Source organism: Hipposideros armiger, unplaced genomic scaffold (assembly GCF_001890085.2).
Source record: "Hipposideros armiger isolate ML-2016 unplaced genomic scaffold, ASM189008v1 scaffold_16, whole genome shotgun sequence".
Taxonomy (NCBI): Eukaryota; Metazoa; Chordata; class Mammalia; order Chiroptera; family Hipposideridae; genus Hipposideros; species Hipposideros armiger.
Genome location: NW_017731366.1, coordinates 4,145,832 through 4,170,129, shown reverse-complemented (window position 1 = coordinate 4,170,129; position 24,298 = coordinate 4,145,832). Strand labels below are relative to the sequence as shown.

The window sequence follows — 24,298 nt, the reverse complement described above, 5'->3', positions numbered from 1 at the left end:
TTATCACTTGCCATAAATAAAAAGTAAAAAAATAAATATATAATTATTAAAATAAAATGTGTTTTGTCTCTGTATCACTAAAATAATTGCCCTTATTATTAGTTATATGTTATGAGTTATATGTGAAACAGTTTGTGAAGAGTATTGTTGTTTTAATATGGTGCTGGATTAATTTGTTAATATTTTACATAGTTTTCTGCATCTATGTTCACATGTGAGGTTGGCCAATAGTTTTTCTTTTTAAGAGACTGGCTTATACCACCAGTCTCTTTAAAAAAGTTAAGAAAGCTACTATCTTTTGTGTGTGCCAGACATTTTGAGTAACACACAAGTTGCCTGTTCCTTGCAGCTTTGGTAGATCTCCTTCATAAAAACTGTGTCTTGTATCTCTTTTGCTTAGTAGGATTTTGATGACCTATTATGTTTCCCTATAATTATTGCTTCCTTTATGGATTTTACCTCTTGTTGAATCAGATTTGGAAATTCATATTTACCTAGAAAATTAAGCATTTCACTAACATTTCAAGTTTCTTGGTATTTAGTAATATGTAGTATTTTCCTATTTAAAAGTTTTCCTCTGTATGTTATGAGCCCCTTCTTTTCTTGGGTTGATAATTTGTGTGTGAAGGAAGGAGGAAGGGAAGAAGGGAAAGAAAGAGAAGAATAAAGGAGAGAAAACTTTTCTAGGATTTTTAGCTTAATTGATTAAATCTGGTTCTTTTCTATTTCATCAATTTCTACTCTTATTTATATTTATTCATTTATTATCCTTTAATATTTTTTAGTTTTATTACTAAAAAATAAATTACTTCATCAAGGACTTGGTTAATTTGTTTTTAGTCTCTTTTTCCTGTAATTACATTTAAAATATCAAATTTTCCTGTGGGAATAAGCTTTGGCAACAACAAACATTTTGGTAACAGTGTTTTATTTTCATTTACTTTTAAATAAGTTGAAAGTTCAGTTTTTATATATTTTTTAAAGATTTTATTGGGGAATTAGGGGAGATGAACAGTGTTGGGGAATTGGGGGAGGGGAACAGTGTTGTGGAATTGGGGAAGGGGAACAGCCAAATTGTTGTCCTTCAATCTTAGTTGTGGAGGGTGCAGCAAGCTCAGCTCCTAGTCCAGTCGTGCAGCTCAGCTCAAGGTGCTGTGTTACAATCTTAGTTGTGGGTGGGTGTAGCCACCATCCCATGCGGGAGTCGAACTTGGCAGCCTTGTTGTTAAGAGCGCACACTCTATCCCCCTGAGCCACGCGGCTGGCAGCTCGGCTCAAGGTGCCGAGTTCAGTCTTTAGTTGCTGGTGGGTGTAGCCCACCATTCAAGCCAGCAGCCTTGTTGTTAGGAGCACATGCTCTCACCAGCTGAGCCATCCTGTCACCTGTTGGCAGCTCAGCGGCATCTCAGCTCTGGGCACAGCGTTATTGGCCCATGTGAGAATCGAACCGGCGACCCTGTTGCTCAGAGCTCGCACTCTTGGGCAAGTTCTTAACCAACTGAGCTACTCTGCCGGCCCCTCATTTTCTTATTAGTTTCAGGTGTACAAAACAACATAATGATTAGACATTTATACACCTCACAAAGTGATGACCCCACCAAGTCTACTACCCCTCTGACATCGTACAGAACTATAACAATACCATTGACTACATTCCCTATTCTCCACTTTTACGTCCTGTGACTATATATTTTTTTAATTATAGTTGGCATTCAATATTATTTTATATTAGTGTCAGGTATACAGCATAGTGGTTAGGCATTCATATAATTTAGAAGGGATCTCCCCCACCCCATAAGAATAGTACCCATCTGACATTATGCGTAGTTTTTTACAATATTATTTACTGTATTCCCCACACTGTACTTCACATCCCCATGATTTATTTCCTTTTTAATTTAAGACATTCTTGGGACAATATATTTAAGTTTCTAAATGGATAGTTTTTTTATGTCTATTTTTATTCTATTGTGGACAGAGAATGTGACTCATTTAAAAGAACTTATTGAAAATTTAATAAACAGTGAGTTTTTGGAGATATTCTACCTGAAAAGGATGCATATTCTTTGTTTTAGGGATATAATTTTTTAATAGACCCATTCAATTATACTGGTTAAGTGTGCTATTCAAATTCTGTATATCTTTACTTATTTTTTACTATTTTATTTGACAAATCATAAGAGACTACTAAAGTCTTCCAAAATGATATGGATTTGTCAGTTTTTGTCTATTTCAAAGTTAAGTTGATGGGATATATATAGGACCTATATTTTTGGATTATATAAATTTTAATATAGAATATTCTTCTTGACCTCCTTCAATTTTTCTAGCATTTGATTTTTAAAATTACATTTTATATCCTTACACTTCACCAATGTTTTATACTGACTTTTTAAAAAATTAATAAACTTTAATTTTTAGAGCAGTTTTAGGTTCACAGCAAAATCTAGTAGAAAGTAAAGAGTTCCCAGATACTCCCTCCCACTACTAACCCACAACTTCCCCCACTATCTACATCCCACACTACAATGATACATTTGTTACAATCAATGAACCTACACTGACACATCATTATCATCACAAACCCAGAGTTTACATTAGTGTTCACTCTTCGTGTTATACATTCTGTTGGTTATGACAAATGTGTAATATGAGTCCACCACCATAGTATTATACAAAATAGTAACACTGCCCTAAAAATCCTCTGTGCTCCATCTATTCCTCCCACCCCTCTAAGGACTGGCAAACATTTATCTATCCATTTTCTGTTACTATAGTTTTGCCTTTTCCAGAATGTCATACAGTTGGAATCATACAGTATGTAGCCTTTTTAGATTAGCTTCTTTTCACTTAGTAACATGCATTTGAGTTTCCTCCATGTCTTAATAGTTTCTTTGTAGCACTGAATATTATTCCATTGTTTGGATGTACCACAGTTGGTTTATTCATTCATCCACTGAAGGACATCTTGGTTGCTTCCAAGTTGTGGCAATTTTGAATAAAGCTGCAATAAATATCCATGTGCAACTTTTTTTTTGAAAGGCCACTGACTTTATTGATTTAAAAAACTTTATAAGGACAATGACTGTCCTGCCAAAAGAGAAGCCAAATGGCATAAAACAGACCAGAGATTCAGGTGGGGGTAAAGGAAGGGGCCAGGAATCCACTCAGAAAAGCTGGTAATTATCGACACGAAATTGGCAAGGGAAAGAGAAGGGAGATGCATGCAAGAGGCAGAATTCAAAAAAAGTTGAAATGGTGAGGGAAAGAGAACTCCCTGAAGACCTTGGAGGGCACTGGAGGTTGAGTAGGCATCAATCCTTTGTAGAGGACTGTGGAGGAGCCCCCACTCGGCTGCAAACTCTGGAGACTCAAGGCTGGGGCTAGAGATTGGGGGCTCCCCAGAGAGCATCACAAAAAGGCGTTGCACCACTCTCGAAGGCACCCGAAGCAGTCCTGGGACTGCTTGGCATTGGCACCACATGTGTCCTTTAACCATTCCCGGAAGAGCTTTTCACCTTTCTTTAGCACCAGAAACTGGCCAAGGACCACATAGGCCTTGTCAAAGCCCCTTTCCTCCAGCTTCTTGCCCAGGATTTCACCAATCCCAGCCAGGCTCCCCATTGGTTTTTCCTCCATGGGCTCTGCCACAAAGTCTCGGAGCTTTTGGGAGGTTGTCATCTTGATCAGGATTAATCGGCAACTCCAGCTCCTGTAACGGCTACTCCTGCCGCCCGGCTGCTCCCGCCGATACCTCAAGCCACTAGAACTTTCTTCTACTTCCCATGTGCAACTTTTTGTGTAGACATACATTTTCAACTCCTTTGGGTAAATACCAAGGAGTATGATTATTGGATTATATGGTATGTATAGTTTTTTAAAAAATCACCAAACTGTCTTCCAAAGTGGCTCTATCACTTTGCATCCCCAGCAGCAATGAATGAGAGAGTTCTTGTTACCCCATCCTCACCAGCATTTGATATGGTGGTGGTGTTTTGGATTTTGGTCATTCTAACGTGCGTGAAGTAGTATCTCATTGTTTTAATTTGCATTTTCCTGATGACATATGATAGTGAACATCTTTTCATATGCTTGCTATCTGTATATCTTCTTTGCTGAAGTGTTTGTTCAGGTCCTTTGCCCATTTTTAAATCAGATTGTTTTAATTGTTTTAAATCAGATTGTTTTTTATTGTTGAGTTTTAAGAATTTTTTATATAGTTTGGATAACAGTACGTTATCAGATATGTCTTTTGCAAATGTTTTCTTCCAGTCTGTGGCTTGTCTTCCAATTCTATTGACATTCTCTTTTGCAGAATAGAAGTTTTTTAAATTACATGAAGTCAAGCTTATCAATTGTTTCTTTCATGAATTTTGCCATTTGATGTTGTATCCAAAAAGTCATTGCCATACCTAAGTTCATCTAGATTTTGTCCTATGTTATTTTATAGGAGTTTTATAGTTTTGCATTTTGCATTTAGGCCTATGATCCATTTAATTTTTGCAAAAGATATATGGTCTGTGTCTAGATTCCTTTTGTTTTGTTTTACATTTGGATGTCCAGTTGTTTCAGCGCCATGTGTTAAAGAGACTATCTTTGCTCCATTGTATTATCTTTGCTCTTTTTCCAAAGATCAGATGACTGTATTCATGTGGCTGTATTTCTGGACCTCTCCATTCTGTTTTATTAATCTCTTTGTCTGTTCTTTTACCAGTGCCATGCTGTCTTGATTATTGTAATGTTATAGTAAGTCTCAAAGCCAGGTAGTGTCAGTCCTCCAACTTTGTTGTTCTTTAATGTTGAGTTGGCTGTTCTGCGTCTTTTGCCTCTTCATATAAACTTCGGAATCTGTTTGTCCATATCCAGAAAATAACTAGCTGGGATTTTGATTAGAATTGAATTATTTATAGATAAATTTGGGAAGAATTGATATATTGACCAAACTGAATCTTCCTATCCACAAACATGAAGCATCTCTCCATTTACTTAGTTCTTTGTTTTCATTTGTCCAAGTTGTGTAGTCTTTCTCAGCCTTGTACATACTTTATTAGATTTTATTAGGGTTATACCTAAGTATTTCATTTTGGGGGGCACTAATGTAAATGTTAATGTGTTGGTTTTTGTTTTGTTTTTTTAATTGGGGAATTGGGGGGATAGGAACAGCTCTGGGGAATTGGGGGAAGGGGAACAGACAAGTTGCTGTCCTTTTGTTCTTCAGTCTAGTTGTGGAGGACGTTGCCTCACAGGCCCAAGTTGGCACCATCATTGCGCTCTTCCCAGGCAAGGCAGATCAGTCGCTGGCTTCTGGATGGCTGCTCACAGCGGCTGCTGGCTGCTCACGATGGCTGCTGGCTACACACGGTAGCCCATGGCAACCCACTGCAGCAGGGACTGCAGCCTACACTGTCTCCAGCGACTCACAGCAGCCCAGCCCCAGGTTGAGCAGTTGTTCAGCATCTTAGCTTTAGAGGGCAGTGTCACTGGCCGTCATATGTGGGATCCGAACTGGGGCCCTCTGGCATCCCAAGCCAGCTCTTAACCATTGCGCCACTCGGCCGGCCCAATGTTAATGTGTTTTTAATTTCGAATTCCATGTGCTCATGATATGGGAAATTTATTGACTTTTGTATATTAACCTTGTATCTTACAAACTTGTTATAATTGCTTATTAGTTCCAAGAGTTTTTGGTTGACTCTTTCAGATTTTCTGCCTAGACGATTATGTCATCTGTGAAAAAGGTCAGTTTTATTTCTTCCATCACAATTTGTATACCTTTATTTCCTTGTCTTATTGTGTTAGCTAAGACTTCCAGTACAATGATAAGAGCGGTGGTGAGAGGGGCATCCTTGCCTTCTTCTTGATCTTAGCAGGATGGCTCCAAGTTTCTCACTATTGTATTTATGATGTTAGCTGTGTGTTTTTTGTAAATGTTCTTTATAAACTTTTAATTGTTTTCTATGCATCTGTTGATATGATCATATGATTTTTTTTCTTTTGCCTGTTGATATGATGGATTGCATTTATTGATTTTTGAATGTTAAACCAGCTTTTCATACCTGGAATAAATACCACTTGGTTTTGGTATATAATTACTTTTATGTGTTTTTTTAAAATTTCATTTGCTAATATTTTGTTGAAGATTTTTGCATCCTTGTTCATGAGAGAGATTGATTTGCAGTTTTCTTCTAAAGCCTTCCTGGTTTTGCTGTTTGAGTAATGCTGGCCTCATTGAATGACTTTGGAAGTATTTTCTTTGCTTCTATCTTCTGGAAGAGAGAATTGATATTTTTTTTCCTTGCATGTTTGGTAGAATTTACCAATGAATTCATCTTGGCCTGGTGCTTTTTATTTTAGAAGTTTATTAATTATCAATGCAATTTCTTTAATTGATATAATCCTACTCAGATAGTGTATTTATTTTTATGTGAGTTTTGCATTTCTTTCAAGGAATTACTCCACTTCATATAACATATGCCCACCATTCATATCCAATTTTTGGACATAGAGTTATTCACAGTATCTCTTTATTAACCTTTTAATGTTCATGGGCTCTCTAGTGATGTTTCCTTTTCATTTCTGATACTAGAAATTTCTGTTTTTTTCCTCTTTCTTTGTTAGCCTTGCTTGAAGATGATCAATTTTATTGATCTTTTCAAAGAAACAGCTTTTGGTTTTGTTGATTTTCTCTATTGATTTCTTGTTTCGATTTCATTGATTTTTGCTCTAATTATTATTTCTTTTCCTTTGCTTACTTTGATTTAATTTGTCCTTTTTCTAGTTTACTAATGTGGAAGCTTAGATTATTGATTTTAGAACTTTTTTCTAATAAATGTATTCAATGCTCTACATTTCTCTCTAAGCACTGCTTTTGCTGCATCCCACAAATTTCAGTAAGTTGTATTTTTATTTTCATTTAATTCAAAGGTTTCTAAAATTTCTCTTGCAATTTTTTCTTTGATGCATATGTTACTCACAAGTGTGTTGTTTAATCTCCAAGTATTTTGGGATTTCCCAGCTTTTTCTGTTTGATTTCTAGTTTAATTTCATTGTGGTCTGAGCACAGACATTATATGATTTTTATTTTGAATTTGTTCAGATGTGTTTTATGGTCCAGAGTGTGGTCTGTCTTGGTGAATGTTCCATGTGAACTTGAGAATAATATATATTCTGCCGTTGTTGGATGAAGTAGTCCATATGTCAGTTATATCAGTTGATTGATGATGCTGTTGAGTTCAACTATGTCCTTATTGATTTTCTGTCTAATGATTTTATCCAGCTGCTAAGAGTGGAGTATTGGAAGTCCCCAACTCAAATTGTGGATTTGTTTATTTCTCTTTCAGTTCTGTCATTTTTGCTTCACAACTTTTGTAGCTCTGTTGTTTGGTATGAACACATTTAGGATTGTTATGCCTTCCTGGTGGATTGATCCTTTTGTCATTATATAATGTCTTTCTTTTTCTGTAGTAAATTTCTTTGCTCGGAAGTCTACTTTAGCTGATGTTAATATAGCCACTGCTGCTTTTCTTTCTTTCTTTTTTTTTTTAAGAAAAAACAACTCTTCACATAGTATATATTTTCCCATTCTTTCGCAGTCAACCTACCTATGTCATAGAATTTGGAGTGAGTCTTGTAGCCAGTGTTGATGCTGGCAGCTCCCCACTGAGACCCTCTGACACAGTGGAGCAGTATTAGGAGTGCCGCTAGCCCTGTTTTTCACCGCTTCATTTGGCCTCTTTGCTGCCAGTTAGAGATGGAGGTTTCAGTGACATGAGCAGTAGAAGGAAAGTGGAGTGCTTACTACTACCAACTTGTACTGCTTTATTTAGACTCATGCGTGCAGGGTAGGGTTTGAGGCTCAACTCCCCACTGGGCTCTCTGACACTACTCTGGTGGGAAAGTTTGAAGCATATTTTACTTTTGCAAGAGGGGAATGAAAGATCAGCTCTCAGCTCACCGCACTGTCACCACACCAGCCAGGTGAATTGGAGCGCACCGCCTGTTTCCATGGGGGCAGGGGTGATGTGATGTGGAAGATCAGCTCTTTGCTCGGCTGCAGCCCTGCTGAAACTGGGGAGGTACGGTTTTACCTTGGACGTTTGGCTAGAGAGGATATTGCCAAGAATGTTTTCTGTTGTTTAGTCACCCTTTCCCTGATCAGCTAAGTAGATCAGACTTTTTTGAAAGGTTTTTGTTTGTTTGATGTTTCTGTCAGTGGCTGTTGGTGGTTCTGGGTTGGAGACATCGGCAGCACCCTGTCCGGGATATGTGGGAGACAATAAGGAAACTCAGGGATCTCATTGCCTTGGTGTTTCTCAAGCCCCAAGGTCCCTAGTCCATCTGCTTTCTTCTTTTCACTTTTCACAGTCTTCCTATGCTTGGATTGTGTTATGATCAGGGATTTTTAGTTGTAAGAGAGAGGACTTGGGAGTAATGGGGCTAAGCCATCTTGGTTGTGACGTTGGTTTGATTTTTTTAGTCAAATGCAGTGTTGCTTCGAAAAACTACATTTTCTTATTATAATAAAATTTTTTTAAAAAAAGTAATTCATTAAATTTTCACAGATGTCAGTTGCTAGCTTGCAAAAGTCAGTCATTATATAGATGCATCTCTATGTCCCTGCTAAGCATTTTCTCTCTGACATCTCTTCTGCTCATGCCAAAATGAGACTGTGCGTGGAGATTTAAGCAGCAGTATGATAGGCCTCCCCATGAGGAGTCAGACATAAGAGTTCTGTTGATAATAGTTAGCCATTCTCACAAATCAGATGAGCTATATACGCATAAGTCAAGTGCAGAGCAGTCAGCCCAAGGCAGGGGCCTAGGTAGGATACCGAGGGCTCACAGAGCCAGACTGAGTACACACACAACTTGGGATCAAATTAATACAGAGAATGGCTCTGAGTTTGTAAATGAAGAGAATTGGTGGAAATAGGTGTACCTGGCTGGAGTAGAGGGTGATGAGGCAGACAGGGCTCATTTTGTTAGTCATAATCTTCTCCTGCGAAACCTACATCCCACATAAACCAGTTATATCAGATAGGGATGCATTCTGCAGCAAGTGGCTTAAATGGACAAGGGTTTATTTGTTTCTTGAATCAAGAAGAAAGGGTATAGGCAGCACAGCAATATCACCAGGGACCCAGCCCCTTTCCATCTCTCACGGTATCTTTCTCAGTGAGTAGGCCTTCAGCCTCCTGCTGGTTTTCTCATGATCTCAAGATGGCTTCTGCATTGCAAGAAGGCAGGAATATGAAGGGGGACATGGGAAATGCCTATATTAGGAGATCAAAAGCTTTCCCACAACTGCAGGAGAGTCTGGGGAACAGACTGCAGAGAGTTGGCTCACTCATTACTTCAGAGCCTGAAGTAATACCAGGTTCTGTTGTAAGGAAGAAGACGCTCGCTGGGCCTGTGGCACTTGACCATTGCATTTTCCTCCAGAAAATAACATGTGCATGCTTACTTTAGTTCCTTGAGAGGAAGAAACAATAGTGTCTCAAGAAAAGAATAACACCGTGGGCTCCCTTTTATAAAGGTCTTGTCTTCCGTACGTGTCCCTTCCAGGCTCTGCTTTTCTACTTTTGCAGTGCTCTGGTGTTTATGGAAGTAGTGTAAGAGACATTCATGTTAAAAATGTTTGGGACAACTGAATTTTGAATAATCAAGATTTTCTAGGACAAAGAACTGATGTAGAAGTATGGTTCTCATGGGGTGGGGCACACTTCTTAGGGAATCGTCTCAAATCTCTGGGGGCTTCCTCAAACCCTCGCCTCTCTCCTAAAATTCTGCCTTGTCCCTTTTGGGGCAGAGTGAGAATCTCTGCCACGAAATGAGAGCTGCTGCTGATGCAAGTGTTATTGGGCGTATGAGCATGGGGAAGGCAGGAAGTAAAAGGTTGAGTACCAGTTGGAAAGCATTTATTCTTTTCCAGGCCACTGGGAAATGACTCCAGTAAACACAGGGTTCTTAGCAAATAAATTAAGCCTAGAAGTTCATCTAATGTTTTTCTTAGTCTAGATGTATAAATGTGCATTTGTTATATTGATATTTGTACCATATACACTACTTAAACTTTGAGAAACCTAAACAAGTTTATTCACATCATGTAGTTAGTTCTAAGACCAGAGAATTCTTTTATCATCTTTTCGTTTTTCTCCCTCACCAGCACTAGACTGTGTTCCAGACCAAAGTTCTATGGGCTTGAGCGTACTGTTTTCCTTTATTCCTTGTCTCTGTGACACGTGCAAACAGTAAATAGAAGTTGACAGGTGTTTTTACTATTGGCATAAATAATGTTTACATGGGTTTCCTTGTTAACTATATCTGGCAAGGTTGTAGAGACTGATATTTATTCAAAAACATTGATAGACCTACGTATATAAGTATATGTTTTATTACCAGTATAACTCTAAAAGCCCTTCTGTGTATCATTATGTTATTGCTATAGCAACATGGTTACCAAAATAAGGTACATTTTTCCTGCTTTGTCTTTTTCCCCCCAATCTTTTAAATCAGCATTGTAGAGTTTCAGTCCCAGACATTCAGTATTCTTTCTGTTTATCTTTTCCCCTTGAATTTCCCTAACTTAAAGTTAGTTATTTATCATTATAACATAAGATATTATTTTTATTGGACTAAACCCTAGTGGGAATTTTAAGAATGAAGGGAAGTAGTGTATGATATGGTATAAACAGTAAAGGCTCTGCTATTACCTAGGCCCATGACCTTGTCTTATGATCTTTTTATACCTTTGTTTCTTCATCTATAAAATGGTCAGAGAAACAGCTACCTCACATGGATGACATACACATTATTCTGTGCCTGGCAGGAATTCAATTATGTTTCGCTTCCTTTGACTTTTTTCTTTCTTTCTTTTTTTTTTTTCCTTTTCATGTTTGTTAACTAAGGTTAATAGCATACAGTTTTTCCTTTCCCCCATATATATCATCAACTTCTCACCTACCTTGGATATCTAAACATTGCCTAATCTCACAAGGGAAATTCTTGGGTCTAAGCAATACCCTGATTTCAGCCTTACTACAACAATTAATTCCAACTGAATTGTGGTTTTAAAATGCCTAGCCAAACTTTGACTAGGTCCACACCCTATGTTTCTGCTCAATGGAGTAGAGAGTCTACAGAAAGCATGACTTTAGAACTTAATTGTTATTTTTATTTCTTATACCCCCTTCTTTCCAAAAAGGATATGAGGTATTTTAAAGAACATAATAAAATTAACAACATAGGGGGGAAAAAAAGGGGAGGTAGGTGTTGGACAAAAACCTGGAAACCAGATATGTGAGCCCTGAGGGTCAACCAGTAAGTACAGCTTTCCTGCAACTACTTTTACCTGAGTGAGCTTCAGGCATTTCTGTACTCATACCCTTTTTGTTGGAGGAGGGGTTGGGAAGGTGGGTTTTATTTATTTAGTTTCTTTATATATTTATTTAGCAAGGCTGACTTAGCACTAGAGGAAATCTATTGTATAAGAAAGAGGTCTACAAGACATAATTTGGAGGACAGTCAGGCTTTAGTGAGAACCTGCACTATCTGTGTATCTGAAGCGAATCTTATTAAGCATTAGATGGCTTCCCCTCTAAAGTTGGGCTCCATGCCGCTGGTTCACTGAGGAGGCGTCAAAACTGTTCTCAAGAACACACAGCCCTGGCCTTTCTTTCTTTCTTTCTCTCTCTCTCTCTCTCTTTCTGTCTTTTCTTTTCTTTTTTATTGGGGAACAGTGTGTTTTTCCAGGACCCATCAGCTCTAAGTCGAGTAGTTGTTTCAATCTAGTTGTGGAGGGCACAGCTCTGTGGCCCATGTGGGAATCGAACCAGCATCCTTGGTGTTATGAACACTGCGCTCTAACCAACTGAGCTAACTGGCCACCCCTGCCTGGCTTACCTTTCTGTTAGCTTTCTCTCCATTCACCTCCTTACTGCCTCACTTACCAGGCCTGAACAAACAAATCAGGTCATGTTATTTTATTTTATTTTTTTATTTTTTAAAGATTTTTATTGGGGAATTGGGGGAAGGGGAACAGACAAGTTGCTGTCCTTTTGTTCTTCAGTCTAGTTGTGGAGGACGATGCTTCACTGGCCCATGTTGGTATTATCATTGCGCTCTTCCTGGGTGAGGCAGCCACTCTCTGGCCATTGGACGGCTGCTCACAGCGGCTCATAGCAGCTCACAAAAGCTCACGCCCACTGCCGGCCAGCCCCACTGCGGCCTACGCCATTGCCGGCGACTCACAGCAGCCAAGCTCTAGGTTGAGCTGTTGTTCCCCATCTTAGCTGTAGAGGCTGCAGCGGCACTGGTTCATGTGGGACCTGAACCGGTGGCCCTGCTGCTCAGAGCTTGCACTCCGAAGCCAACTCTTAACCAACGAGCCACTTGGCCAGTCCCCATCCATTTACTTTTAATCTATATGTCTTTCTATTTAAAATAGTTTCTTGCAGACAACATATAATTGGTTTATGTTTTTGATCCACTCTGATAATCTCTGTCTCTTAATTGATGCACTTAGGCTTTTGACATTCAAAGCGATTATTGACATCGTTGAATTAATATCTACCATATTTATTACTGCTTTCTGTTTATTGCCCTTGTTCTTTGTTCTTTTTCATCTTCTGCTCTTTTTCTGTCTTTTGTGGTTGTACTTGTGGTTTTATATGATTCTATTTCCTCATAGCATATCAGTTATTCTTCTTTTTATACTTTTTTAGTGGTTGCTCTAGAGTTGCAATATACATTTATAACTAATCCAACTTCATTTTCATATCACACTATACCACTTCATGGGTAGTATTTTGTGTACCTTATAATAAAAAAATAATCCTGATTCCTTCCTCTTGTTCCTTGTATCATTGCTGTCATTTATTTCACTTATATGTAAGCATACTCAAGCACATGCATACTCATAAGACATATACATAAGCATGCATAATCGAATACATCATCACTTTGAACAAACTGATATCTGTTAGATTAATTAAGAATAAGAAAAATAAAAGTTTCTTTTTACTCTCATGTATTCCTTTGATGCTTTTCTCTTCTTTATGTAGACCTGAGTTTCTGACATGTATCATTTTCTTTCTCTCTAAAGAATTTCTTTAACATTTCTTGTAAGGTAGGTCTACGGGCAACAAATTCCCTCAATTTTTGTTTTGTCTGAGAAAGTCTTTATTTCACTTTCACTTCTGAAGGATAATTTCACAGCATACAAAATTCTAGGTTGGTGGGTTTGTTTTCTCTGAACACTGAATATTTCACTCTACTCTCTTGCTTGTGTGGTTTCTGAGGAGAAGCCAGATGTAGTCCTTACCTTTGTTATTATATAGATAATTTTGTCCTGTGGCTTCTTTTAGGATATTTTCTTTATCTTTGATTTTCTATAGCTTGAAGATGGTACCTTTGACTGTGATTTTTTTGGCATTTATCCTGCTTGGTGTTCTCTGAAGTTTCTAGACTTGCTTTGATGTCTGACATTAATTTGGAGAAATTCTGTCATTATTGTTTCAGATATTGCTTCTGTTTTCTCTTCTTCTGACATTCCCAGTGTGTATGTGTTATACCTTTTATAGTTGTTCCAAATCCTTGGATATTCTGTTCAGTTTTTTTTCAGTGTTGGTTCTCTTTGCTTTTTTAGGTTTCAGGGAATCTATTGATATATCCTCTAGCTCAGAGATCCTTTCTTCAGCTGTGCTGTCCACTAGCAAGCCCATCCAAGGCACTCTTCTTTTCTATTATAGTGTTTTTCATCTCTAGTATTTCTTTTTGGTACTTTCTTAGGTTTTCCATTTCTGCTTACATTGCCCATATGTTCATGCATGCTATCTTCTTTATCCATTACAGTCCTCAGCATATTCATGAGTCCTTTTAAAGTCATGTTCTGATAATTCCAGCATCCCTTTTATGTCTGGTTGTGATGCTTTCTCTGTCTTTTCGAATTGTGTTTTTTGCCTTTTGGTATGACTTATAATTTTTTCTTGGTAGCTGGACATGATGTGCTGGGTAAAAGGAACTGCTATCAGTAGGTCTTTAGTAATGTATTGTTGAGGTGTGGGAGGAGACGAAGCCATCTATAGTCTGATGATTAAGTCTCAGTCTTGCAGTGAACTTCAGGATTTTGAACTTCACAAGGTGTCTCAGCTCTGCTCAGTCTCCCTCCTAACCCCCCTCCAACCCCCCAAAGCCCGTAGGTGGGACAGGATGGCTAGAGCAGGCTGGAGTTGGGTATTTCCCTTTGTTAGGCCAGTTAGGCCCTGTTAATACCCCAGTAGGTTAGGCCCTGTTAAATTTATCAATTGGGTTGTCGGAAAAGTTATGATGTATTTTGTCTATGTTTTTCAAAGGTCATTTATTTATATAAAGAACAAAGATCAATCAGTGATATATTGCCCATTTCATTCGATAACCTTTTGCCATCTTTCAGTGAGCTTCATAATCCCTCGTTCTTAGAAGGATCTGTCTTTATTTGTGAAAAACTAAACAAGGTGCTGATTTACAGCCTCATCTGAATTGAACACTATACCACACAAGGAGTTGTGAAGAGAGTGAAACAAGTGGAAGTCTGACGGCGCAAGGTCAGGCAAGTATGGTGGGTGTGGCAACACATCCCATCCAAGCTCCAGTAATTTCTGACGGGTTATCAAACTTGGTTGTGGTCTCGCATTGTCGCGATGGAACACAACTCCTTTACAATTAACATGCTCTGGATATTTCTGGGTGATGGATTCGTTCCAACTGTCCAGTTGCCAACAGTACACATTCAAATTGATTGTCTGGTTCCTTGGTAGAAGCTCAAAAAACACGACACCTTTAAAATCCCACCACACTGAGAGCATATCCTTCCTCTGATGAATGTCTGCTTTCGATGTCGTTTGAGGTGGATCATCACATCAGGACCAAAACCATTTGTGCACCACATTGTTATAAACAATCCACTTATCACCAGTTATTAGTCGCTTCAAAAAAGGATCATTTTCCTCACATTTAATGAGCATATTGCAGATGTTTATACGCGCCATCAAATGAACTTCTTTGAGTTCACACGGAACCCAAATATGGAGCTTGCTTACGTATCCTGGCTTCTTCAGGTGGTCGTGAACGCTTGAATGATGATGTTCAATGTTTCTGCAATCTCTCGTGTCGTGTAACGTGGGTTTGACTCGATCAATGCTTTATTTTGTCGTCATCAACCTCAGTGGGCCTCCCTGACCGAGGAGTGTCATTGAGATCAAAATCACCAGCACGGAATTTCATGAACCATCGTTGGCACTGACGTTCTTGTAGAGCATTGTCACCATAAACTTTATACAACTTTTCACATGCTTGATGCACGTTCTTCCCTTTATGAAAATAAAACAGTAAAATATGGCAAAAATGCACAGCGTGGTCTTCCATCTTCAACTTGTAAAATCTCCCTAACTCAACCAAATCACTCAAGTTTTTATTTTAGAATGAAGCTAGAACTGTCAGCTGTCTAATGACATATCAATAACATAGATGCGAATGACTCTAGTACTTCGAAAAATGAACTAGTGCCATCTGCTGCAAACATGCATCATGACTTTTCCGACAACCAAATAGTTTCCCCTGAGGGCAGGCCATGTTAAGAACAGAGGACTCTGGCCTATTCCTTTTCCTTTCTGCTGCTGGAATCACCAGGGGATTTTTCTTCAATATTTACTATGGGAACCTGATCAAGTTCCTAAAGGTAAATCTCACAACATTGTGGAGGCCACACTAGGACTGGGTTCCCCTAGAGTTTTTAACTCTGAGAGTTGTCCACAGAGAGACCAGTAATTTGTCAACTACAGTACAGATTTTCCTATGCGCAATAATTATTTTTGAACAGTAAGCTTAAACTTGAGCTGTCCTAGGACTTGTGACAAATTTTAAGAAAATAGCCCATTTATATATGTAAAAAAAGTTCATGATTTTAATACCGATTTGAATCAGTATAAAATTCTCTGCGGCCATTCTCATTTCAGTGTGTTTGCACGATATTTTGTTTTTTGTTTTCCTACTAGCCAAACTAAACTACCCATTTCATTTCTTTTTTTGTGGTTAGATTATTTTGATTCTTCAAGATCCTTCTTTTTTATGATGTTACCTTCAGTTACTCTAGTCCATAAGAATTTCTTTTTGATATCATATAGCACTTATATTTTTAAATAAACCATTTAGCAGTTGTGTGTGGACTGTCTTATTTTGTATTTTTGTTGGTGTTTGTTCTTAAGTCTTGCCTTTTCAATATGTAAAAATCCTTGAGAACAGTACTATCTTTATCTTCCCTTGTATCACTCATAGAACCTAGCTAGCACAGTGGCGGGAGCATGGTAGGTGTTTGCTAATTTACTGAGTGATTGAAATGTATGAAGTGCATCACAAAGCCAAGGTTTTCATATGACATTTCATTTTGATTTTACCACTGTACATAATATAGGAATGTTTACACACCTCCTGGAAGGTACTCAAGCTATGCACTGTTCTGTATTATAAATTATATCTGTGTCAAGAATGGAGAAATGGAACAGTATATCTCTTGCTGCCACCTCTGTTTTCTATTAACGATAAATGCATGTAGGCCTAGAGATGGCTGTCTGCCATGAATTGCATCACTTACACTGGCTTATAATATGCCCCCTGGCATTTCAGTTTCTGTTCTCAGCAAGCATCCTCTCTCATGCTGAATCCTCTAATATTTGTACCCAGATAAATACTTAGAGAGATGTGAAAGATACTCTGGCTTTGCTTCTACATGGTCTCAGATGAATGTCAGTAACACATTGGAAAATAGATCATTCAAACATAATTTAAAATATTGAGTCACAATAATTTTCTAGAATTTATATTCCATATTTCTGTTAATGGATATGCATTTTTATATTGAATTTTGTCATCCATATATGATTACTCCTGGGTTTTGTCATCACTGCCTGCTCTCAGAAGAGGAGGGGTGTATCTCACCTGCTGCCCAAGCACCTTGTGGGAGACTGTGCCTAAGGAGAGCAGAGAAACAGAGAGAGGAAAGTGGTTTATAACCTTTTCCTTGCCCAAGTTGGAGATGCAATGTGGCAATGAGGTTGGGAAGAAGGGAAATGAATATTTAAATGTGATAGTAGGTTTTAGTTAATCAAGGCTCAGAGGAGGAGAAAATAATTTTCATTTTTTAATAATTATATATTTTTTGTTGTCAATAATTATGTAGATGAGCTTGACATTTTTAAAAGCTTTTTTTTTGCCCTTCAGACCCCTTTTTGATCTAAAGACTCATACTGTACATGAGATAAAGGTAAAAGAAAATCACATTTATTTTCATAGAGACTATTTTTTTCACAAATTTTGTATTAGTAAATAATAGATTGTTTTTTTGTTTTTGTTTTTGTTTTTTTAAAAAACATAACAAGAGTTCGTATTTAGAAACATGTTCATAAATATTATGGATTGTTTTTTAGATATGTTTAGATATGGAAGCTTTGAATTCTGAATTTTCTTTTGAAAACTATTTGAATGAACAATTTATACATTCTGCTTTATTGGTATCTTGATGAACATCCCTGCTAATTGCTCAGGGTAGAAAAATCAAATAGTAACTCATGTAATCATACGAGTTTTAATCCTATGGTTGATCTAATTTAGAGTCACTTTATCTATAAAATTTAACACATAATTATTGTGTTAAGGTGCATGCAAATAAAATCGTGGTAACAGTGAACAAAATGATATAATCAGAGAAGGGAAAGAATAGAATATCTACATTTTTCAATATGTAACTTTGTTGAATATGTGATCTCAGTTCATGTGAGCTTTTCACTATGTCTAATGAAATGACCCAGTTGAGTGTGATTGCATTAAGAAACTATCAAAAAAGTTAAAAAAGTTTAGAGTGAGGAGAGAATTGGGATAGGGAAGGGATGAAAAGTAGTCGATCAACACCTCTGTTAAAAGGCCCGTGTACAGTTCAGAGATATGGTGGTATTTATGACCAGTCTTAACAGCAAAAAATATTTCAGATTCAAACTTAGACTGAAAGCAGAACATTTCCAAATAAAAGAACTAACATCAAATCCACAACACTCTCTCACTGAGCCATAAATAGGTCTGTGATTTAAGTTTTCATTATCTTTTTGTTAATAACTTCGTTTTTGCAAAATAAATTTGTAAGATAGAGGTAATGGCTTTTTGTGACATTCAGCCAGAAGATTCTAGAGAGGCACAGAGAGAGAAACAAAAATGAAAAGATTGAAATACCTACTAAGAGTGTCCAGCATATTTGCGGGGGCTGCTAATCTGAGGAAAGAAATAACGAATTAAATGTGCTGTGTGCTATGGCTCCTTTCCTTTTGCTTTTAGCCTGTCTTTATTTTTTTTTAATTGTACCTGTTAAAAGCAGCATTTTCTTGGAATATGTGTCACCATTGTTTTTCTCTGTCCGACTTTGTCCAGTGTCCTTAGGCCTTTCTCACCAGCATCACATTCTAAACACAAGCCTGTCTTTCCTTCTTTTTTTAACTTAAAAATTAATTAGAATATGAGTTGAAAAACATATTACAGTTATGCCTTTGAAAAGTTGAGGTTAGCATAACCTATTTTCCAAAAAGGAAGGTTTATTTTCTTATAAATGCAAAATGATAGACTTCTTTATTAATCTTATTTTCTTTGGTTAGACATTTTATTCACTCATGTCTTTATATCTAGACAATTAGGTTATAATTTTCTCCATTTTCTGTCCTCTTTTAAAGGAAAAAAGTAGTTGGCTAATGAAGTAAAACTCAAAATTGTCAACGAGTTAGAAGCCAGTTATTTAGTATCTCATTTACACTATAATATTGGCCTGGTATTTTATGCTGTTGTGGAAGGGAAGACTACAACTAGCGAGTTTTCTAGAGTTGATAGCAAGAATTATACTAAAAAAAATATATATGTTCCAAATAATTATGAGCATGTTTTGTTTGTGTGAGAAAAAATAGCAATAACTACAATCATGCCCCTTTCCTTCAGTGCCTTTCTCTCTTTTGCCCAAATCTGAAGTCAGTTTGGAGGCAGTTAGACGGAGATGAAAGTGATTTGCTGTGAATGCTAGAATATTAAGTGCTCTGGCAAGCATTCGGGTTTCCCTCAGGAGGAAAGGAGCAGCATGCGAAATCCTTACCATGCTGAAAGACAGACTAGCTGGGGTTGATTCTCAAAACATTTGATGCCCATGAAAACAAAGATTTGTGAGCATCACCGCCGAACTCTTTCCCTCTGTGAACCCCTGGGTTTCGCTAGGGGATTTTTAAAACAACATATATTTGGATATATGTGTAAAATTAATCTTCTGCTTAACTTTTCTTCAGTGCATAACATTTGTGGTTTTTTGTTTTTTTAAAAGATTTTTATTGGGGAATTTGAACAGTGTTGGGGAATTGGGGGAAGGGGAACAGACAAGTTGCTGTCCTTTTGTTCTTCAGTCTAGTTGTGGAGGACGTTGCTTCACTGGCCCAAGTTGGCACCATCATTGCGCTCTTCCCGGGCGAGGCAGATCAGTCGCCGGCTTCTGGACGGCTGCTCACAGCGGCTGCTGGCCGCTCACGCTGGCTGCTGGCTACACACGGTAGCCCATGGCAACCCACTGCCACAGGGGCTGCAGCCTACGCCGTCGCAGGCGACTCACGGCAGCCCAGCTCCAGGTTGAGCTGTTGTTCAGCATCTTAGCTGTAGAGGGCAGTGTCACTGGCCCTCATATGTGGGATCCGAACCAGGGCCCTCTGGTGTCCCAGGCCAGTTCTTAACCATCGCGCCACTTGGCCGGCCCACATTTGTGGTTTTTAACGGCTGCTCACTTCCCTTTCTTTGTAATGTTATTCCAAACTCCTCAATTCCTGTCAATTGCTGTTTTGTATCAATCAAGGCAGAATTCAAAGTACAATATGGAAATAAAACCCCATCTTCTAAAATTATATGCCGAGAAATAATCAAAAGTACAAAGTCAGAGCTAAGTACAGTCAACTATACGAGTACATTGGTAGCAGGATAAGTCAGGCTGCCTGGGTTCAAATCCCAGCTCCATCACTTGCTGGTTGCATGGCCTCATTCAGCTTGCTTACCTCTCTGCCTCTCCTTTCTCTCATCTGTCAAATGAGGCTGACAATGAATCTATCTCATAGGAATATTGTGACTTTTAAATATGACAGCTCGTGTAAATTATTAAGCAGAGTGTCTGGCACTTGGTAAGTGCTCAGCACAGCAGAGTTCATTATCATTTTTGTTATTGTAATCATTGTTATAAAAGTTTTCTTCACTGTAGGAAAATATGATCTTGAGAAATTAACATTTCAATATCAATAAAATGCCAACATATAAAGTAGCATGCTGAACTAATTCATTTATTTCAATGCCAGAATGAAGAGAAGTAAAATCTGAGAAGTTTTAACATAATTGACCCAATGTATACTGTATGACCTCACAATTCAGCATTGTTTGCCAAAAGCAACCTAAATTACAATAGTAAATAGCTAAATGATAGAATAAATGATAGCATATTTTAGAAATGCTCAGTTTTAATTCATTTAAGTACATATAATTAATAAAACCAGGACAAAAAAACATTGTGTGATTTAATACTTAGTGGATTTGCTTTAATAAACCCCCAAACCTAATGTTATAATTTTTAATTATTTCTAAATATAAATAGTCCATACTTAAGTATTTTTTCTTAAGCTTGTAAACAGTATCATAAATAATTCAGAAGAACTTTAGTCCAGCCTTTTGTTCTATCAGAAATTCCCTGTTAGTATATTGGGAACCAGTCAAACTGTAATATAATATAGTATTATATTCCCCAGGCCACTGTGAGGCCTCTGTGCTGTTGGGATGGACATGATCAGCCTACCCCAGAGTCACGCTGTACCAGTGTTGCTTTGACACAGGGGGGATGACAAAAGAGGCAGCAACTTTAGATATGGGCAGTTATTTTCTAGAAGCCATGTTTCTTTTTAACAAAGAGGACTGAAATCTTTATGGCAAGCTAGACAAGCATGTTTGTGTTTGCTTGCACTATTACACTCCAGGAAAATTTTCATTTTGGGAACCCAAGATTCCTTAAAGGTAAGCAAAAAGTATATACGTTTACCTTTTGGGGTTAAACAATTCTATACTTAGTAAATTATTAATACTACAAGACAGGCCTTAACATTGTCTGATTTCTAAGAGTGGAAAAATTGAAGGGCTTATGAACCTTTTTAACCTGGATAAAGGAGGGAAAATCTTAAAGGGTTATTAAGAGAGAAACACGCGACATAAGATTAGGTGTTGGTGAGAATCAATCTGAGGGACCCGGTTATCCTCAGAGAACAGTTGGAATGAATTGTATTTGTCACCTTCCTGAACTAAACTGAGCATGGCTCGATTTCTTAGGACAAGTACATAGCTTACTAGAAGGGGCTGGGACCTGGAATTCCACCCATCCATTGGCTGGAACAGGTGCTAAGGAAGACAGCCTCAGCCTTATGTGCTACATAGGTATAGCCTGCCACCACCACCCACACCCACACATATGCCCCTTGAATTTTCAAGAGGGTTGATATGTCTGGGAAAGTAAACAAGAGAAGTTCAAGGCAAAGTATTAATAATTTGCCCCAGCAGACAGCAGCAGGGCTCAATCAAAAGCCTAATCACTCAGTCAATGACAGTTAGAGGAGCTGGATTGCAAGGCTGTGGTCCTCGCCTGGAAAAAGAATATTAAGGATCTAGTGTTGGGTATGTGTGTGGGGGGTTACTGATAGAATACAAGATTATAAGAAAGCAAGACATAATCCTATTGATTAAGGGAAGGTAAAAAAATCATCAGGAATGAGTTGGTGCAGACAACTGGACAGAGGCTGTTGAACTCAGGCCTGAAGTCAGAATTTGTCCTAAGAAGCAAGGGACGGGCAGGAGGAGAAAGGCCCAAGGGCAGGAGGCTGAGTCTCTAAGTGGGAAATCCTCTGGCCATCTGGCCATAGCTCTGAGGTGGACTGAGCACTGCAATGCTGAGGGCAGGTAATTGATGTGCTTATCACTGAGAGCAGCTGTAAGGTGAGCATTCTGAAGGAGAGGACTCAGTGGGAGAACAGGCTGATGGGAGAGGAGGGTCTCAGTGACAAGTGTTCCTGGGCCGAAGTCTTGGTGGAAGTTTCTTAGGTAGTTTCTGGTAGAGCAATCTTTCTAAAATGCAAGTATGATTCTTGCTTCAAACCCTCCAGGGGTCCCATAGCACCGAGGGAAAAGTACAAATTCTATTGGGTTGTCGGGAAAGTCATGATGCGTTTTTGCATTGAAAAACAGAAAAATACGTCGTGACTTTCCTGATGACCCAATATAACATGGCCTCACGTGACCTCCAGTTTGCCTTCAGTTCTTGTCACTTCACCTCAACCACTAAGAATTAACCAGCAAATGCCATCTTTGCTGAAGCTGCTGTGTTTTGGCCAATGCCCTTCCAGAATGCCTTTCTTGCCACACCCTCCTCTGCATCACACTGGCCCTAACTCATCCTTTAACATTCATCATCCTGGACTGCGTCTTCCTCTGTGCTCACATACAACTCTGAATGTCTGCAGTGACAGTACTTACCTTCAGTGCTGGGTGACCAACCAACCAGCCTTTGGCATTAGCTGAAGTTCTTTGATGAATGAATGAATAAATGCATGACTCTGGTGGGACTCGGAGTGGAGAGAATGATTGCTAAGATTTAGCCCAATTTGGTGTCAACTTGTTTGAAGTGCCTCGGGCCTATTAATGATAGCTTCCTGTTTGCAGTGAAGGAGTTACCAAAAACTTTGAAGAGATCTTCCTTAGTTGACTTCAGTTCCTCAATAGAGCCCTTTGTAGGATACTGGAGCCTTGTAAGGTCGGGATATATAGGAGAATCTCTGTTATTTGGGCGTGCTGGAATCCTAGTTATGCCTTTTTGCTCTCAGGGGAGGTTTCAGGTTCTATATTATATATTTCTCTGTGTATATATATGTTTTAAATTTTATTATGCAAAATAAAAATAAAAATCATTTATTCTGGAAAAAAAAAAAAGCTTGCTCAAGTGAATGGCAGGCAGCAGGCAGCTACCCTTTGTAATTTTCAGAGAAAAGATATTTGAGGTAGCCAGACTCATTCAGCTGGGTTTTAATGGCTTATAAAAGCCTCTACAGCCCATCTATCAAATTTTAGAATTAAGTGGGATGGCAAATACAAATGCCTTTGGGTGAGGCAGGTGTCCCGAATAAGTGAGTGGGAACCGGCTGGGCGTGCGCTACAATAAACCGAAAAATGCCTGCTCATTAATGGAGGCAGCTGCTCCAGGAGACGGTTTTTTGGGGGAAATGTGGGCCCATCATTTTTTTAATTGCTCGATTTTTAAAATAAAGCAGGGAACCCGTATCTCTATGTAAAATCTCTCAAATTTTAAATACTGGTACTCATTTAAAGAAAAAACCAAAAAACATTCTGCAAGTCAAATAAAACATGTTCAGGGATCAGTTTGCAACTTCTAAATTAGGCCAATGTAATACTGCACACAGCTGAAGTCAGGCGAGCCTTCATACCAGCTCAGCTCTGAGTTCTATTTGTCATTGAACACTTTACAAAGAAACTAGTGTAACGATGTTCCGAGCCCACCCCATAACTGAGGTGTTTTTATGAACCTTGTAAATTTCTGCTTAAAATTAATTTGAGACCACGGTACCATTATTTGATGATCTAAAAAAGTCACATTACATTTCCTGATGGATTTGCAGGATTTGGTTAGAAAATATTTAGTAAAATATTGCTAGCAGAAAAACTGGCCAAAAATAAAATAGGTTTCTTAACTGTAAGAATATTTTGACAATTATATTTTATGTGACTTAATAATTTGTAGTTGAAGAATATTTGATAACTATTTTCTTAGAGTATATCCAGCAATAAGTTAAATTTGGAATAAATACTACATGTCTTTTCCTTATTTTCTTTGAATGGTGAAATGAAGAGCATATAATATCCTGTTGAACAGATTCTTTGGATGTTTTTAAATGTTACTGCATTATCAGTGAAACTCTTTGATTTGGAAATAACTTAATAACTCCCATTTTTTCCTTTTCCTTAATAATATTTCCTAAAATATTAAATATTTTGAAAAGAAAAGTCTTTCTAACAAATTTTCTTTTCTTTCCTCCTATTGCTCCTGGACAACCTCCTCTGTCTTTCTCTCTCCCCTCCCTCTTTGCCTGTTTTCAACGTCATTTACAATGCAGCCGGAGACTTCTCTAATCAGAAAGTTCTAAATACTTCCCAGGTCACAC

General features: G+C 38.0%; 1 protein-coding gene and 1 pseudogene across 1 annotated transcript in view; one reads left to right on the top strand and one right to left on the bottom strand.

Annotated features, from left to right (window-relative positions):
- The window catches only part of LEKR1 (leucine, glutamate and lysine rich 1), a 169,233-nt gene that overhangs the window by 21,508 nt on the left and 123,427 nt on the right, over window positions 1–24,298 (top strand). The window lies entirely within an intron of this gene.
- On the bottom strand, window positions 3,332–3,732 carry LOC109373000 (barrier-to-autointegration factor pseudogene; annotated as a pseudogene).